Here is a 21,080-nt window from a genome sequence, read left to right as displayed (position 1 = left end):
AAATGTATGGCACCCATAGGGGCACATGTATTGCACCCTAGTACTATTCTACAGAGTTGGTGACTCTATCATTAGATATCACTTTTGTTGCACCTCCATATTTAATGGGTGTGGGGGGAGAGCATGGGTGTTTCTCCTGAGTAAGGTGTGTATGTGTTGGTCTTATTCTTATATCATTATCATTTTCTCTGGTCATTTTGTACTCCCTTGCTTGGTTCCCATTTTTATTGATGTTGTGTATTAATGTCTTACTTGGATTTATATTGTGTATTTGTTCCATAAATATGGATGGCGTGTAGTATCTTCAACTTTGTCATGCATTCTCCTCTTATTGTTATGTCCCCTGCTGCTTATCCAGACTGACTAATGTAATTAGAATGCTGATGTGTGAATCATTTGTGAGAGTGTCAGTTTAGTGCATGGGCTGAGCATCAAAGATAATGCTCTTGGTAGGGCTGCCTTCATACCTACCTTACCTGTAACCTGAGCCTCCTACCTTATGAATAAACCTGATCCTTTTTCACATTACTACTGGCTACCCTGCATCTTCATTTACCACATGAGCCACTAGGGGATACACTTGAATGCTTTGAAGTGCTACTTTATCTGATATATATAATAAGTAGACAAATAGCATTTCAGACACCGTAAACCTACCCTCTACTTTCTGCTAAAGAACGGAAAAATCTCAAAAACTTTGGTCCCGAAATGCAAGTGCCCAAGTTGGTGGCGATCCCTTCTACTTGCAAGTAATTTAAAAGTACCATGAACTGTATTTACCAGAAAGCAATGGGAGAAATTATGCTGATTTTCTGGCTTGCTGGCAGTGTGTTCCGTCCTCTGCTAATGTTAAAGCACTTTGTGGTCTTTGAGCAGAATGTTCTGTATGGGGTGCTCCTTGTACTGTATATGTATTTTGCACTTTGTACCATCCTTGTGTTATTCAGTCACTTCCAATTCCTCTGTCTTCTGTGCCTCATCTGCAACAGCAGCAAGTCTTTGCCTGCTTCTAGTCTTTCTTTTGTTTTTTCCTTCCCTAAAGAATTCATTCTGGCTTCCTACCCCCCCCCCCCAAGAGATCTTGTTTGCAATGTTCAAAAAGTACTTTGTGAGCACCTGCTTTTTCTCAGTTGGTAAAAGTACCCAAATCTCCTTTGTGCTTTCTCCTTCATCACTGCACCCTCAATGGCAATTAATGCTGAAAATGCAGTCTCGGATGTTGTGGTTTGTGATAGTTCCCAGATGTTTCTGGCAGGTAGGCCACATTATCTTCCCTTCTCTTGGTAACCTTAGTCTTCCTGCACTGACCATACATGTTGAGGGCACTCCCTCAAGAAACACTACTAAAACAGTGTATTTTTCCTTTCTCTGTCAGGAAGCTCTTAATATAGAGTGAATCCTAATTCCTTATTGTGAATTGGGGTTAGTTTTATGGTATTTATAGATTCTATTAGATTCTATTGGAATATGGGGGCTGGGTGGAATGTAAGAGAAATGTTTGAAGGAGACAGTCACTGGTAACTCAAAGAAAGGGGAAGGTGGACAGGAAGTTGTTTATAATGCTTCGGGAGAAAAGAAAGAAGTGACAGTTGTTGCAAAAACAAATATTTCGGAAAAGTGCCTACTGATATAAGTGTGAGATGGAAGGGGATACAGCATCTGACTCTAGCTGTCCTGCTGTGGGCCAAACATGCAGGAAATGTAAGATGGAAGGGCATTTGGCTAGGATTTGTAAAGGGAAGGAGGCACCACATACTAGAACATCACAAGAAAAGAGTAGTGTTAATGTATTGGAAGATGAATGAGAGTTACAGGAATAATTTCTTCTGCAAGTGGGTACAGTTGGCAGTTCAGAGGACAAAGATCACTAATTTAGCAATAACACAATTAATGGGGTTGAGATGCAAATGATGGCTGATTCAGGGGGCGTTATGTATTGATTGAAGAATATCTGGGAAAGTTTCGAGGTAGGAAATTGGGTGTCCCAGACATCAAATTAGTGGCTTGTAGAAACGAACATATTGAGTTTGTGGGCATTTTGATGGTGCACTGGAGTTTCAGGGTGTTAAACCCAATATAACATTTTCATTTCCAAGGATGGTTTAGGTTTGCTGGAATGGGCGCAGCAGAGAGGGTTAATGTTTAGGTTAGATCCTAATCCCCTGACCAAGTATTGGGAGCACTATCTAGTGTGAATGTGGTTGGTGTGACGAAGTGGGAGGAAGAATTCTCAATGGGAAACTGGGCCTTTGAGAAGGATTTGCACACAAGATCATATTGAAAGATGATGTGTGTCCAAAGGCACACAGGCCATTTAGTGTACCCTTGGTGTTAAGAAAGCCATAGCGGAAGGAGTTGCAAAGATTAAGTTAGGAGGGTATTATTGAGGAAATTGAAGACTCTGAATGTTTGACCCTTTTTGTTTTAGTGACAAAAAAGGGGACTTACGGTTGTGTGCGGATAATCGTGATCTCAACTAAAGATTCTGGGAGGATAATCATCCCTTCCTAATATTGCTGATATGCTGACTATGATCAAGGGAGCTAAGATTTTCTCAAAATATTTCATTAGTGTATCACCAAAACTAGTTACAATTAGTGTCAGAGGGCCATGCACCAGTTGTTTAAGAATGATAGGCATGTGACGTACTTCCAGGATGACATCTTGGTATTAGGGGAATGTATGGAAGAAAATGACAGAGTTTTGCAGGGTGCTTGAAACAGGATCATGGTTTAACCAGTAAGGGAGACACATGAAAGATTGGTGTGACAAGTGTTGAGTACTTGGGTCTCTGGCTGGATGAGTGTGGAGTAGCACCCAAGCTGAAGTTTGTATGGGCAATAGAAGAAGCACCATTTCAGCAGAATAAGGCCCAGCTGTGTCTGCTTCTTGGTCTGGAGCAGTATTACCCCCATTTGTTCCTATGTTTGTGGACAATACAGAATGCAGGAAGAAGCTGTTGCCAAAAAACGCCACATATGAGTTAAATGAATGATGTCAAAGGGAGTTTGTGTAAATCAAGAAGTGTATTGCACTGGCTCCAGCCTTGAAGCCTTTTGACACATGAGATTAATACATTATTTGATCGGATGCAAACAGCGTAGGTTTGGGGGCAGTATTAATGCAATACAGAAATGGAAGTGAGGTAACAATTGCATATGCCTCATGACCTATGAGGGCAGCTGAAAAGTTGTATACCACCATTGAGAGGGAAGGATTGGTGTGCTAGTGGAGTGAGTGCCACTTACACACATTTATTTCAGGAGTGAATTTTGTGATTCATATGGATCATTGAGCATTGGTGGATGTTCTCATAAAAAGGGCGCAGGTCAGGTTTCGTCTAGAAATACCAGGTGGGTGTTAAGATTGAAAGAGTTTACTTTCACGATGTAACTTGTTCCTGGGGAAAAATGTGGTGGTTGATTGTTTGGCATGGTTGCCTGTAAATAGGATAGATGGGGCAATGGAAGGAAACGAGAAGTGGTTGAGAGTAAATGTGTGATCTCTAACTGAGGGCTACATATCTCATAAAGAGTGGACCCAATCAGTGGATACCATATTACAAGAAGTGAAGGAGTGTTTGACAAGGTGTTGGCAAGCGAATGGTAAAGCATCTGATGGAGTGGAGTCATTCCAAAATATGAGTACAGAATTGTCAGTTGTTTGTAATGTGATACTTATAGGTCATTTCTCGGTAGTGCCGAAAGTGTTGAGAAGTCACATATTAAGGTTGGAGCACAAGGGGCATACAGGCAAGCGCAGGATAATGTTTGAATAATGGTGGTGGGCAGTGTATAACGATGTTGGGAGGGGTATAAGGGAGTATACACCATGTGCCTGAAGTGCCAAGTCGCAGAGGACAGTAGAGTATCCACATGTCAAGAGTGACAAAATGGAAGCTCCTTGGAGGAAAATAGGTCTTGACATTTCTGGTCCTTTTAGCGTGCTGGATTTGTGTGCCAAATTTTTTGATAACTAGAGACTGCTTTTCAAGCTAGACAGAAGTTAAGTTTATGGATCATGTCACTACTCTGAAAGTAATACATTTTCTGGAAAAACTATGGGATAGTGAAGGGATACCTAAGCAGGTGGTAACTGACGATGGCGTACAGTTTGTCTCTCAAGAGATGAAGGAGTTTTTAGTCTATATGGTGTGGAACACATTTGATCAAAAGTTTATTACCCCCCGAGCAATGGCTTGTTGAGATTTGTAATATGACTTTAAAGGAGGTTTTACATTTGGCATTGAGTCAACTAAACCAGTTGAAGGGTGTGGTAAAGATGTTGGTAGAAGCATAACATAACACACACAACTGTGTTACAGGAAAGGTGACTTTTGAGATTATGCAAGGTAGGAAAGTAAGAGGTCTGATTTCCAGAGAAGTAGAAAGGAAAGATGTGTGGAAAATGCTACTGGGCTCAAAATGAGTTTGGAGTAGAAGAATGTGTGCATGTGTGGAAAGGGTGAAGGCTAGGACAAAGGTTTGGAAATGTTTTTGGAGCCTTTACAAGTGAAGAAGAACTTTTCCTAATATTTGCTGTTAAGTGATGACAATTTGTTTGCCGGCTGTCTCAGGTTGGCCAAACATTCATGTCCGCTTTGCATGGACTCCACGCAGGGTACATTACAGCCTGTGTGGAAAACATGGCCATGCTTCCAGTCAGCATCTGAGAGCTGAATCATGGCACTCAGACTCATCACAACACTACATTCCATAATTTGTGCTTGGCTGACTGGGAGTCTGGGTTTGTTTCCTGTCCCGGCTGGAGCAAGGGACTATGGAGGAAACATGCAGCGAGGAATTGGTGAGAAGGTAAGTTATTTTCTTTCTTTTTTTTACACATGCTTCCCCTCCATACTGACCGCCACCCCCCATCTGTGCCTGCCGTCACTGGGCATAAATAATGTGCATAGAACATGACAGCATGGATCTGGTGATCCTATGGTACAGTGAGAAATCAGAGCCATTCACTCATCTTGCCCATGATATTGAAGATTTCATGTATAAAATCAGGTACACTCACAGTCAACAACCAACAGAGGGAACCCTGTACCCAGTGCATGAGACTTGATAGGAAGACAGATGGTGCTAAGGAGAAGTGTTTGCATGAGATGTAATAATTCCCAATATATGAATCAGTTAGGTCTCATGATAAAGAGGAAGGAAAAACACCAGCTGCATAAGGCTACCTGTCTAGATCTTACCATGTTTTCCTTCTGTTGTCCCTCTGTATGAAAGATAAGTGATGGAGGAAATGAGCAGGAAAAAAAAGAAAAAGGGAAAGACCAGGGTCCACATCTATGACTGCCAGATTCAGCGAGTTTGTATTTGTATTTTGTTTATTGTTTCAATTAATTGTTACAAAAGGAAACTGGATGGGTTTGATCATAAATAAGCATGGTCATTTCATTTAACAAGACTGTTAAACATATCTAAAACATAATCATTTCTGAGCCGTTCTCATAAATTCAGCGAGTTCCGTATTGCCACTTTTTGTGACTCGCATTTAGTATGTCGTAAAATGTGATGTAGTAATGTGCCTCAGACACATTTAGTGATTCCTAATAGGGTCACAATTGATCTTCCTTATCAATATTGATGAGGTAGGTCGCAATTAGTGACCCATTGCGGATCGCTAAAAACACTGGGATAGTGGCCTGCTGGTGACAGCAGATCACCATGTCTGTGTTTGATTTTAAATAAAGCAACTTAAAAAGAATATGCAGACAGTTTTCCTTAAAGTAAATTACTTCAAAAAAAAAATGTAAAAGTCATGTTCATATAGGCAGTGGTCTATGGGACACTACCTGCTCTTACAAAAAATGTCCGCTACCATTCACAAACGGCAGGGGGTCCCATGGACACCCGTTCCCATTTGCAACTTGCTTACCCATGACTTGAAGTAGACACTAAACTGCGACTATTTTGCGACTGCATTCCGGTTGCAAAACAGACTAATTCTCTATTTATGACCGGTAAAACCTGTTGTACATGTGGCCCCAAAAGCCTACTTCAATAAGAAAACCAGCCACCTCGAGCTGGCAAATGCAAAGGAACCCTGCACCCCTTGCAACTTTTTCATCCCCCTTCAATCTGCATACCCGTACCCACCCACTTCAGTGTGTGCCCGCCACTTCCTGCATGCCAAATATTTTTATTTTGTTTATTGAAAATATATTTATCAAACCATGCTAACCTACAGTGCATATACAGGTCAGGCAGCGGTTGTGGCAGCTTCTCTAATACAAATAACTTTATTTAAATTAGTAGCCTGACTTATTGACGAATCCATTGTTTTTCGTTTATTGTGGTCATCCTTCCATCTTACTCAATATTTAAGCATGGAGACTGTGGCCACGTTTGGTCCCTTTTGTGTGACTCACAACACACTTCAAATCATGTTTCTCTGGACACCACTGTAAGTAGAGTGCATTTCCATCTAGGGGTCAAGATCAAATGCAGAATTCTTCTTCAAGTTGTTGGACTATATGTAATAAGCATCCAAACCACATAACATTTAACTCAAAATCATACACAATTCTGTTAGTAAATCAAATCTTGATTAATATTCAGCATGGCTTAAAATTCCTCTCAAATCTCAATACAATTTGCAGCACCACCTGTTTTTGTCCTCTTCAGAATTAACGAGATTAACGGCACTCTAAAAATGATCCATCCTGGCCTTCTTTTGATTTTTAGCAAAAATGGAAATATGTTCAGTAAATGAGATGATTCTACGGTGAAATAAAAGGACACTGTTTTGTGAGAGTATGAAAGGTCAGTTTATAATCAAAAGCACGCTTTCACTAAGATAACGAAGGCATCTCATTGCAATTTTAGTGAGCAGACATCATAAGGACCTCAGATATCCGCACATATGTTATTGTCTTTCATTCAAAAACTAACATATGCAAGCAAAATAGTAGCAGATTTTGGTGCCTCATCTGGTAGTTCTTGAGGAGTCTTTTACAGTACAAATTAGCCTGTGTGATAAAGCTGGCAATATATTAAAATAGTATTTGTCATCCTTCCCAATTTCTGTATAGTAACAGAATCAACAACTGTGAGCACAAAAGTGCAGTTTTAAAAAGATTGTACTTTGTACATTATTCCGTATAAATGGGGATTTAGAGACAGCTAACAAATGTTCCAGCATCTACGAATTAATGTCATTCTATTTGTCCTAAGTGAATGGCATTTTTCAAGAGATGCTTCTGTTCACTTTCCAATAATGTGAGATATCTAAAGACATTAGTGTCAATTTCAAATATATGAGGGACCATATTTATGAGGCCAGTTGTATCACACTTGCACTATGCAACTCACAAATTAGATTTGTGAAGCCAGGCAAAGACATTTTGCGTGGTGCTGAGTGAGTTCATAAATCTGGAGAAGCGCACTGCACTGCAAATCACTGTGTTGCGTTTACTCTGCCCTAAGAAGGTGTTCTATGAGCGTTGCCTGAGTGTTCCCATGCATCTCCCATGGATTTTGACACATTCCAAGGGTAACCAAAACTGCTAAACCAGAGAATGCGCCAAAATGCTACGTCTTCCCAGGGGATGTGTTACCTTATTACTTCTTCTTTCTATTCTGTAGCACACATAGAAAGAGCAATATGCCTCAGGGGATTGTTTTTGTGCAGCAAAACAATCCTGCATGCAATGGAGGCTCTCTTTCATTATTGGTGCTAGGCAGACAAATTATGCAGCAGAATAGGGGAAAGGACAGGAATGCACTGTATTGGTATACATACAGCACATTCCTGCCCTTTCCCTGTGTCACAGCACAGTGCAGCAAGGTGACTTGCTGCACTGAACTTAGTCACTTTGTCATAAATATGGCCCGAGATATCATAATATGTGCTGGACCCAAACTTTCATGAATACCCCACAGTTGCCACAATTGAATGTCATGGGTGCTCCATACCATGACTGTCCAGACTTTTTTTCAGTTTACTGGGGTTTTCTTAAAGAGAAAATGTCAGTTCACAAATTTAAGAAAAAATATTTCTTTACAGACAATTCAGGTTTTTGTTACCACATATTTTGTTAAGGAAATTGAGAAGAAGAAAAAAGAAAAGGAGAGAAAAATAAAGGGTGAAAGAGATCTAAGAAAGGTCATATATTGTGAAAGGAATACAAATATTGTAATCTGTAGCACAACCAAACTTACAGTGGGGGACACTGAGACATTGATCACTCTCACTGAGCTAGATAGGGAGGTGGATGGATCCAGCGGGAAACAATAGATTTGGAATTCTTGGGGTTCAATCTTGTTGGTAGTTGCCCTAATGATTTCAGACCCAAGCCCACCTTTAACCGCACACTTCCCCCATGCGCCATTGATACTTTTGAAACCCCCGTTACCCAAAATTTGAAATGTCTGGCAAAAAACACCGAGATGGGGATCTGACAATATGTCCAAAAATGAAAGATTTATATTGTAGAAAACTTCAGGATGATGAGAAAACTATTATACGGCAATCTGACAAGGAAGGTAATGTCGTTTTACAGGACAACAAAGAATACTTAAATGAGGGCCTGAGACAACTGAATTGTAAAGAGTGCTATGAACAAGCACCTAGAGAAACTATTGAGAAATCTAATGATTGTTACCATGAAATGTTAAATAGATGGCAAAAACTGGGACTTATTGAGTGGGCGGAATATACTTTCCTATTGAATAGATTTTCCAAGGTAGCGGTACTCTACCTCCTCGCCCAAGTTGTAGAAAAACAAGGACAAATAACCAGGAAGATCTCTTGTGCCATCAATAGGCTCTCTCTTAGAGCATACCTTAAAATATGTTGACTTTTCCTAAGACTGTATGTGTTCTGTCCCTTCCATTATACATATGTGACAGCAAAGATGTTTACTTAGGATACAGGATATTAAGTGGGAGTCCAACTTCATCTTAATCACATTAGATGTGAATAGCCTGTACACCAGCATCAGACATGATGACAGTGTGCAGGCTTGCAGACACTTCTTGAAATGTTGTCCCTTGATATATCGCCACCATACTGAAATGTTGATCTTATTGATCAAATTTTGACTGTAGTAGAATTACTTTCTCTTCAACAATTCAGCCTACAGACAAACACAGGGCACAGCGATGGGCAGTTGCTTTGCTCCTAGTTACGCCAACCTTATGATGGACTGGTGGGAGCAGCATGTGTCCAGCACCCTTGAAGACTATGAATCCCATGTGGCCCATGAGGATGTATTTATTGTCTAGAAAGGAGACTATGATCAAGCACTCACATTTATCTCAGATTTGAACAACAACACATATAATCTCAGATTTGAAGGTCAAATCAGTGGTACCCGGGAAACAACCTTTACAACGCAACTTTTACAACGCACTACCATTACAACGCAACTTTCACAACGTAAAATCCATTACAACGCATGTTTTTACAACGCAGTCATTACAACGCATGACACTACATCGCACACCACTACAACGCATGTCATTACAACTCAGTTATTACAACGCATACCATTACAACGCATAAAATTACAATCCAACACTTACCCTACTGTTGCACCCCCTGGAGTTAGAATAGTAATTTTTACCCCTACACTATCCAAAACCTACCCTACTGTTGCACCCCCTGGAGTTAGAATAGTAATTTTTACCCCTACACTATCCAATACTTACCTTAAATGCAATGTAATATGATGCGTTGTAATGGTATGCGTTGTAAATGTAGTATGCGTTGTAATGGAATGCGTTGTAAAGGTAGTTTTAAAGTATTCGTTGTAATGGCATGCGTTGTAATGGTGTGCGTTGTAGTGGATGTTGCGGTGTAAAAATTGCGTTGTAAAGGTAGGCATTGTAAAAGTATGCGTTGTAACGTCATACATCCGTGGTACCCAGGTGGAATTCCTGGATACCAAAAACACAGTAGTTGGCAACAACCTCACATCTACACTTCATCGCAAAATCACAGAAGGCAATACTCTGCTGCATGCTGAAAGCAGCCATTCTAGGAACTTGACCAACAGTATCCCCTACGGGGAGTTCTCATGAGCTTATTGTAACTGCAGCATGGAAAAAATCTTTCAGGAGCTGTGTAAAATCATCAATAAATGCTTTAGGGAGAGGGGAAACAGGGACTCCATTTTCGATAAGGCCCTAGCAAGAGCTAATGAAGTGAGTAGGGAAACAGCACTTACACGCTTATGCTACTTGATAACACAGAGAATCCTACCATGAGATTTATCACTACATATAACAAGGCAATGGACATATGGAGGAGCCTTAGCAGACACTGGGAGATTCTAAGAACTGAGGCAACACTAACGGATGTCTTAGAAGAAAGTCCTAAAATACCTTTCAAAGAAAAGTCACTCTGCTGGTGATAACTATGCAAGAGTGAAATGTCTGAGCGCAATGTGAAATGTTTTTTCTTGTGTTTCTCTTCCAAGGCCTGTAAATACAACAAGAATGCAAAAAAAGCATGTTAACCAGTTACAAAGACACACAGGTCTATTGACAAACATCTGTCCTGCATGTCAGACTATTGCATCTATGCCACTGTGAGAAATTATATGTGGGTAGCACAGTGTTTCCAGTGAAAAAGAGAATACTGTAACACATGAGAGCTAACCAGAATAAAGACGAACAATATCCTAAGGTGCGCCACTTTGAAGAGAAACATGCCAGAAATAGAAATCTCTCATGGTTCTTTTGCATAGATCTCATACCTAATCTCAGCTGAGGTGGGGATAGGGTGAAACAACTACGCCAATTGGAAACAAGGTACATAATAGAACTGGACACCAAGGCACTGAATGGTTTGAATTCAGATGAAGTACTGTCTATATATCTAGGATATTGAATTTGATTGTAATAAGTTCTACCATCATTGTTTCCCACTCTCTATATTTGCTCAGTATTTTCAATTTTGTCTAGCTTTAGCTTCTCCAATGTTTCTCTTCCTGGATTCAGATGTAATATAACTTATGATCTAATCTCTTTTTCTTAGCCTTTCCTACTTCCTTCACCATATCTGCAATTCCTTTGTAATATTATGATTTCAGCTATCCTGGGATTTTTGTATCAACTCTCCAGTGAATTGCTTTTCAACTCACTCAGTAAATATTGTTTTTAACAGACTTGTGTGTTTTGTTTCTTTTACATAGGACCTGCTGTCAGATGGTTGCCAGCATGCTGTACAGATAGAAAGCACTGGACACAATAATTGGTGCTGATCTTTTCCCTTTCCCAGGTCTTGGAAGTCTCAAGTTGTAACCTCATTCAGCTTATTAGTACGACAATACATTATCAGTGATCATGTTGATAATTTTACCTGAGTCCAAAGACTCAGGTAAAATTATCAACAAGATCACTGATAATGTAACACACATTTTCCCACTGGGGCTGAATTATTTGTATATATATATATATATTTATTGATGTGACACTCGTTTTCACCACCGGCCATAAAGTAATGATCAGGTTGCTAAGATAGTATGACAATATAGAATAAGCCCACTGGGCTGAGTAATGTTGGTTTCACCATGATTATGTACTTCCCGTATTTGGGGTTTTTATAACAATATGTAGCGAATTTGCACATTGATTTAGTAGCTTGATTTCTCAGGAAACTTATTTTAGTACATTTTCAGTACACTTCATGGTCTGTCAGTATTGCAATGTGAGAACATACATCTTAATCATGTGTTTCGATTTATGGTCATGTTACAATACTAGCTAGCCTGACATTGCTGTCTCAATATGTGTACGCAAGTATTGTATATTTCCAATGCTGAGTGTGATGTATTAACACATTCTAAGTAGTCTGACATTTTTTATTTAACCATATGAACTGTTTGATGGCACTAGTCCTTTGTCTATTTTGTGCATTCACCTTTAAATGGTTTGTGTTTCCAAACTTGCCCTACCCGCGAACACAGTGTTTTCTACTCCGAAACATGTTGGGCCCGTTCTGCTATGTGGATTAAAAATTAAGATACAGCAGTATTCATGAATTTATGACCTTTTTTATTGGAACGGTGGTGAGTGCATGCCCCGTGCATTGCTGCAACCATACCGGAAGTGTTTTGAAATTTGACGTGGCTCCTCTACCCCGACATGCCCTGGTTTTATCTTTGGGTCCAGGAGGACTTGTTCTAGCTCATTATATTTACAAGTTGCTCAATAAGAGAGATTTATAGTGAAATAATATAGTTATAATATATAGCTAAAATACAGTATTGGTTAAATATGAAGTAAAATTTAACCATAATTAATCTTTCTTAATCTTAGTTTATTCTATGGTTGTCACAGATATGGTTCCACCAAGAGGAGACAGACAAAGTGAAAGTATCTTTCCATTAAGCTGTAATCTATCTAAAAGTAATAGCAATGAGAAGGTCTAATAATGCATCATGTTTATAATATTTAAACTCAGTCAGAGCACTAGAACTGAGAAACATGTTATTAAACGTTATAGGCAATAAAAACTTAAAACTTTGTAAACATTTAGCTCAGATATGATTCAAATATTGATAAACTTCAGTACATTGAAATAATTACACACAGAAAAGTTCCAGGTTATTTTGTATAATAACAATGTAAATTATAAGCAGTGGAGTAAAATTTTACATTCTGACAAGAAGAAACACATTGTCTATTATGTAAAGAAAATGATGTGGAGGTGTGAGATAATATCTACCGAATTATTGTTAAAATATATATATCAAAACATTGCTGCTGATCACTCGCCCATATAAGTTCCACAGAAGATTTAGATGCATTTGAAAATGGTTTGTGCATTAATGTTTACATAGATGCACCTTTAGAAATAGTATGACTGAAAATTATTTAATGGAAATTATCTCCTGGAGGAGTAATTACAGTTTGAAAATTTACCATGGGATTGTGCGGATAAGTAGTGACAGATTTGCATTTCTTGTTCTTTTCAATCTATAACAAATTCATCTAGTTTTTACATGTACGTTAACTATGTTATGTTAACTATGTTTGTATAGCGCTTGGCTGCCCCAGCAAAGGGGTGTCCCGGCGCTTTCATTCATAGCGACCAGTCGAAAGAGCCACGGCGAGGAGCACCAATAAAAACCAGCAGCGAGAACTATTGTGGTGGAAAAAGGTATGTTTTTATAGCTCTCCTGAAATCCAGCAGGCCCTCCAAGCCACGAATCTGAGGCGGCAAAGAGTTTCATAATTTGGCCGCAAGGCAGCGGAAAGAACGTCCTCCTGCGCGACTGCGCTTCACATGTGGAACCGTGACCAGGTGCTGCCCGAAGGAGCGCAACGCTCGAGATGGCACATATGGAGTCAGCAGATTACAAAGTAAGCCAGGTGAAGCAAGTTTCAGTTTCTTAAATCAAAGACACAGAGTTTTAAACTTAATACGCTCCACTATAAGAAGCCAATGAAGTTTCCGGATGGTATCGGAAATGGGGCAGAAGCGAGGAAGTTCTAACATAGTTCTGGCCGCTGCGTTTTGAATACGTTGCAGTCTGGCAATCTCAGCCAGATTGGCTCCCAAAAGTAGGGAGCTAGAATATTCCAGTCGAGATAGAATAGTTGACTGGACAATCACCTGACGTGTTGCGGGTTCAAAAAACTTTAAAAGTGGTTTAAGAGCCCGTAATAGACAAAAGCATGTGCTGGCAACTTTTTCAGTGTGAATCCGAAAACTGAGGGAGGAATCCATCCATACCCCCAGATTCTTGACCTCATCCTTAGGGTCCGGAGTCTTACCTAACGCTGTTGGCCACCAAAGTTCACCCCACAGGCTGGCATTCTTAGCAACTAACAACACCTCGATTTTGCTAGCATTTAACTGTAGGTAATTGGAAGTCATCCATTCCGCCACAGCCAATAGGCCGTCTCTGAATCTAGAGGCACTCAGAGTGGAGCCCTCAGTCAATGCCACCACTTGCTGCGTATCGTCTGCATGTGAGACGATGGAAAGGTCCCACTGTCTGGCGACCGCAGCCAATGGCTGGACATACAGGTAGAACAAGGTGGGGCTCAGGACAGAGCCCTGAGGCACCCCTTGTTCGATGGAATGCACCTGAGAAAGATAAGGGGGAGCTGTGACTTGAAAAGATCTTCTGGACAGAAAGGTTCTGAACCAATTCAGAGCCATGCCTGTGACGCATGCCTCCTCTAATCATTGTATCAATATGCCATTTGACACCGTGTCAAAGGCGGCACTAAGATCCAATAGGATTAGTGCCGCTGTCTGACCTGAATCAAGAAAAGTACGCAGATGCTCAGTCATGGCAAGGAGAGCAGTCTCGGTGCAATGGCCAGGACAGAAACCATTTTGCGACCTGACCAGAATGTCATTGGAATGCAAAATGTTAGTTGGTATGGTTTTAACATGTGATTCCGCTACTTTCGCCACCCAAGGAAGGATATGGGCCTAAAATGTTCAGGCTTAGTCGGATCCAGTGCTCGTTTCTTAAGGATGGGGGACAGCCATGCCTGTTTCCACTGTGTTGGCACCATAGCAGAGGAAAAAGAAGAGTTAATAATCTGACACAAAGGAGTTAGGAACAACGAAAAAGACACTTTAAAAAAAGCAGGTTTTAAAGGGTGAGCTAGGGAGCCAGATTTAATTTTCAGACTTATCCTGATCAGCTCATTTTGAGAGATCTCGGGAATAATCATAAGGCTGGAACTCAAGCCTAGACTTAAGGGAATTGATCCAGCAGAAGAGGTTATGGAAGGAAAAGACCTATATATAGCATGTACCTTTTCCACGAAAAAGGAGGCCACTTCTTCACACTGCAATTCCGACGTAATTGCCGGCACCGAATTTTTCCTAATTCTGAGATCTTTTAAAATCGTAAAAATACATTTTGCTGAGTTTGAGCTGAGCCTAATCTCGTTGGTGTAATAAGCCGCCCGAGTTTTACAAACAGCTCTATGATACGCTTTCAATTCGGCCAGATCCTGTGCTTTTTCTTAGGATCATACTCCTTTCTCCAGGAAGGTTCTGTTTTCTTACACGCCTTCCTCAACAAGGACAAGGCGTCATTATACCATGGACTAGAGTCATGGGTGCGACCCTTACACCAGCCTGCCGGAATAAGAGAATTCAGTGCCCGGGTGATCCATTCACAAAACATGTTATAGCCCGTCTCAACGTTATTAAAAGGACCAAGAGTTTCAGCACTAAGGAGTGCATGAAAATCCTCTAGTCTCAGTTTCCGCCATGGGCGTTTAAAAGCAGGTCGAGGGGCAGAATTGTTACATGCTCTGATATAGGAAAGGACATTGCTAACAATAGATGATCTGACCAACCCACGGGAATAGGGGTCGCTACTGTAGCAGACTCAATGTAAGAAAAAATAGGGTCTAGCAAATGCCCACCAACATGCGTGGGGCTGGGGATCAATTGAATTAGTTGAAAAGCACTAAGGTCTGCCAATAGACTTCCAATGGTATAGTCTTGCGTAAGCTCAAAGTGCAAATTCAGATTCCCAAAATTGCTAAAGTTAGCTGTCCCCACCGCAAGCGAACCCACCCGTTCCAGGAAGGAGTTAATAAAACCAGTAGCTGACCCTGGTGGTCTATACACCAAAATCCCAGAAAGAGTCAGATGAGAGCTCACACTAATATTAAAACGCGCACACTCACAGCCCTCCATCGCCTCCCTAGTGAAGAGGCAGGAGTAGCAAGATTTATAAATTATCACGATACCGCCCCCCCTCGTTTCCCTATTTAGCATGCAGATGGAATATTCCGCTGGCAAAGCTAAGTTAGGCTCGGTCATTGTATCTCCAATAAGCCATGTCTCCCTTAAAAACAATGTATCCAGTGCTTCATCAGTAATAAGGTTGACGATTTCGGCATGATGCTTAACCAATGACCTTACATTGAACTGCAACATTTTCAGCTGTCGCTGAGGGATAGTGGCAGTGTGAGGTACAGGAAGGGAAGGGAAGGGGAGTAGGAAGCACGATGTTACAACAAGGGCAATTAATAGACCCTGTCAGGGGATGGATGGGGGAGGCAGTACACTGATTACCCATGGGATCTAAGGCCAGTAGATCGTCCTGGGAAAAAATACATACTTTAGAGGTGCTACGGCCAGCATTTCTGGCGAGAGGCAACGTACTGGCGCGGACGGGCGCAGACGGGCTTGCCTTTGGGGCGCCACCGGCGCGCCCGCTGAGCTCGCGTAGTTTGTAGTATCTTAAAAGGTGTAATAGTAACACCATCCCAAATCTTACTAACCCATGAAATTCCTTTATCTTTCCAGGGTTTTGAAGAGTAAGAGTTCTTATTCAGTTTTAAATATTTGTTGTAAAATTGTAAAGAGGAAAAAAAATATTTCATGATCAGTTTAATCAGAGAGAGCAAATTGGAAAGAGAATTGTAAATACATTTCAATAATAAACAATTAATAATTATATTAACATGAGACATGTGTAGAGATTCATAAAAAAAATTACCAGTACTCATAGAAACTGTGAGACAGTATGTTATGACGGCCAGAAACCTGTATTCCAGATTGTTCAGTCCTGGTGTTGACAGGTGAAATAGAATGACAGTAGTAGAATATACACTGCCACACTATATCGTCTCAGGGGAGAATGAGAATAGGCACGGGAAGAGAGAAAAAGAGAAACGATGAAATGTTAAGTGTCTTACTGCATCAATGTTCCTATTATCAGGCACTCGGGAATGTAGGGTTTTTCAAGGCACTCAATGAAGTACCATGAATGCAGAGAATACTTTTTTAAAGAACTATCTATGAACTTATCGATTCAGTGATTTACAATGGAAAAATGTTTCCAAATATTCTGTCAATACACTATGACTCATAGAAACTGTGAGGCAGTATGTTATGCAGGCCCCTAAACTGTATTCCAGATTGTTCAGTCCTGGCGCCGACAGGCCCCCATGCCCTCAGAGGTGAAACAGGGTCACAGTAGTAGAATATACACAGCCACACTGTATCACCCCAGGGGAAAAGGAGAATAGGGAAGAGAGGAGAGAAAAAGAGAAATGACGAAATGTCGTCAAGCGTCTTACTGTGTCAATGTTTCTCTTCTCAGGGACTCGAGAATTTAGAGTTTCACAAGGCATTCACTGAGGAACTATGTATGCACAGATGATTTTTTTAAGTACTATCTATGAATGTATCCATTTAGTGAATTGCAATAGAAGGTTTGTTTATGTGCAGGAAGGGACAACTTCCTCTACATAAACAAACCTCCCTGCTCGCAGACACCCTAGCACTCTGGTGCAAGGGTGCCAGCGTTGGTGCAAAGTTGTGAAACTTTGTGCCATCGCAGGGGGAAACAGAAGATTGCACCATACCCTTGTTAATATGGTGCAGCCTCGCGTTTCCGAAGTGGCGGAGAGAGGCGTTAAGTCAAGAAGGCTGACGCCTCTCTCTGCCACTTCCTTGAAAAGATGCCTCTATGTATGCAGAAATTAATTGTTTGAAGTACTATCTAAAACGTATCCATTTAGTGATGTACACTGGAGGCATTTCTCCAAATATTCTGTGACTCATAGAAACTGTGAGGCAGTATGTAATGACGGCCACTATCCTGTATTCCAGATTGTGCAGTCCTGGTGATGACAGGCCCCCAAACCCTCTGAGGTGAAACAGGGTCACAGTGCAAGAATATACACAGCCACACTATATCACCCTTGGGGAGAAGGGAATGGGGATGAGAAGAAAGAAAAAGAGAAATGAGGAAATATTTTCAAACATCTTATTGCTTCAACGTTTCTCTTCTCAGGGATGTAGGGTTATGCAAGCGAACTGTGTATTCTGAATTCTGTCTTGTTGTGAACAGGAGTTGGTGATGTTAAATGTAAATGCCAATAAACAAATAATTTAACAACTGAATATCAAACACACATTGAAGTTTCTAGCATCTTTTATGCAAATACCTAAAGTTTTGATACCTTGATAAGTCTCTATATCCAGATATAATGAAAAGAAGAATTCGACCCTCGAGAAGGGAAGCTGTATCGCAGACTGGAGACAGGTAAATGATTCGTAAAAACTAAATTATGTGATTCTCAAAGGGCCGGGCATGGTTTATATAGTCTTTGGTTCCCAAGTAGTCTAAGGAAGCAAATTGCTGCCCACGCATCTAGATATCACATTTTTTGGTTAACATGTGCTCACGCTTTGACTGTTTGACACATGCACATGTTGGGAAAGGTTGAAAACAGCTAACCACTAAAGCTTCTCATTTGCATACTCGCAGGTTTTAACTGTTTGACATGTGCACATGTTGGTAGAGGTTTAAAACTGAAACCGCCAAAGCGTTTCATTTACATCCTCATGACTGAAAACGCCTAACACTTGCTATGATTCTGAATACAAGACATATGAATAAACTATGGCTCAGAATACAAGAAATAAAAATAAAGATAGGAAACATTTAGCACCACCATGCTTCAATATCTTGATCAATGCAAACTAAGTTTTAATCGTGGCTGAATTAGGAGTCATGACACAGTACTGTTACAGTCATTTCTTCAGGACAGAAGTATGCATGTATTTATGTAATTCACTATAAAAACATAGGTTTCAGGGATGTTATAGTTAGAAATTAGCATTTAAAAAACCTTTGAAACTCACTGAAAAAAACCATAGGTTTTAGGGACGCTACAGATAGAAATTAGCATTTAAAAAACCTTAGAAATTCACTGAAGAAAACATAGGTTTCAGGGACGTTATAGTTAGTTGGACATTTCAGTCATACAAAACCAGAGAAATGTGGCCGTTGTAGTTAGTTGAACTACCTATAATTTGCGCTCCCGTAATACACTGCTAGTGACATCTCATACTACATCATTCATGACATGGTCAGTGACATCACTGATGACATCTCAAATTGCATCACTGATGACATCATCCATGTGATAATCTGATGCACCTCCTCACACCCTAATATAACCTTTGATACACCCACTCTAAAATACAGACTACCATTTTCGAAACCATAGACACACCAATACCAGTTACTACGTACCCACTCACTGATTCCTAGGTCTGTATACACATCCACTCATTCACCGATAAAATCACTGACACATGCAGTCACTCATCAATACAGCTCTATCATATGCATTCATACACCTATACAAACACTCACACACTGCCACTCACCAATATAGTTACTCACATACTTAGTCAGTCATGCAAATAATCAATCACACTCTTATTTAGTCACTTATACAGTTAGACGCACACCACCTCACGTATTCATACAGATACTAACACAGACTTACTCTCTTCTACACTCACTGACACAAGCACACACTCATCCATGCAGCCACTCTCACAATCACTCTCTCACATATAATCATTTACATACTCCAACACTCACATATACTGCCTTTCACATATGTAATTACTCACACATGTACCACTGAGAAATCTGTTCACTCACCAACACACCCTTACACACACTTACCCAACCATACAGCCCTTCACAGATGTACTCTTGAACAAATATACAAAGTGAATCTCCTACTCACACATCGATGGATAGAGTCACACAACCCCCCACCCACCCAGAGAGACACTTCAGGAGCCCATATAGATACTCAGACAACCAATCGATAACCCATTCAGACACTCATGTAGCTACTCACCAACCCATGCATACGCTCACACACCAACTGACAGACTGATACAGACATTCACATAGTTTAGTGACTGACCCATGCATTCATTAAGACATGTTTAATCACCCACTTAAACAGTCAGTCACACAACCAAGTAAATCATCCATTTAAACACACATACACCCACTCATTCTTCAATACACCTTGGCATTTATATATATAAAACATATTTAAACTTAACAGAAACTCACAGTCACTGGATGATGTCATCAGTGATGTCATTTGAGATGTAATCAGTGATGTCATCAGTGAAATCTCTGACCATGTCATGAATGATGTAATATGTAACGTCATCAGCAGTGCATTGGGGGGTGCGAGTTATAGTTATCTCAACTAACTATAGCAGCTGAATTTCTCTGGTTTTATACAACTAAAATGTCCAACTAACTATAACGTACCTGAAACCTATGTTTTTTTCAGTGTATATATATATATATATGTATATATATATATATATATGCTCAGGACTCCGTTTTTTCTTGTTTTCTTTGCATAAACAAACGGGCGCAGACCCAGATTGCGGTGCATATAATTGATATTTTATTCCATAACGCCCTGCACCACGGCCATGGCGCGTTTCGGGCAACTGCGTGCCTTTGCTTACATGACGCGCATGAGGAGTGCCTCCCATTTTTAAAGTGACAGTGCAAATCACGCTAGGCATCAACATGGAAAACATGCTATGTGCAGTTTGATAAATGCAAAGCCGAGTTCATTGTTAATTCCACAGTTACTGCTAATGAATACTGAAAGTCAATAAATAAATATTATCAATACATTCATAATTTAAATACACATAAAATATATTTAAAAATCTTTTTTTTTGTTGTTAAAAAACCCTCTGTAAGAGTTTCTTAAAAAATAATCTTTTTTTTGGTAGCAGCAACCATATACCTTAACTAATTTTGTTTAGGTATTTTGTGTTTGTGCAAAATGGCAAAACAGACAATAGGAATGAGTTGTAAACAATAGACTCTCTAATAATAATGCCCCAGTGGGCCTTATCAATAATGTTTTCCATGTAGTTCAAGTGGCCTAAAGTGCTATGTGCTAGATATCATAATATTGAGACGATCACAGCCATGACCTATCTAAGTGCAAAATGTGCAAAGGAATATAAATAAATAAATAAAGTTTACTTGGAAGGAAAAAGAAAGAAAGTTTCATTTTGGCATATGTCAATTGTAAAGTGCTACAGAATCTTCTCTTACTTCAAACCCTTTTAAACATACATGATGTAATTTACAGACAAGTATAAAAATCTTCAGTAAAATTTAGACCCTGGGGTATCTTACTATTCAGTTCAATAAGATTACCTCTTGAGTACAGGTCACATCTATATTGGTGAATGATGGTGCATCAACAGGCCTTTGAGTTACTGCATTATTTCCTCACATTGCATGGTACTTGCGAAGTTTTAGC

This window comes from Lissotriton helveticus, chromosome 4_1 (genome assembly GCF_964261635.1).
Source record: "Lissotriton helveticus chromosome 4_1, aLisHel1.1, whole genome shotgun sequence".
NCBI lineage: Eukaryota > Metazoa > Chordata > Amphibia > Caudata > Salamandridae > Lissotriton > Lissotriton helveticus.
The sequence above is the reverse complement of the archived record's forward strand: the minus strand, read 5'-3'. Positions refer to the sequence as shown.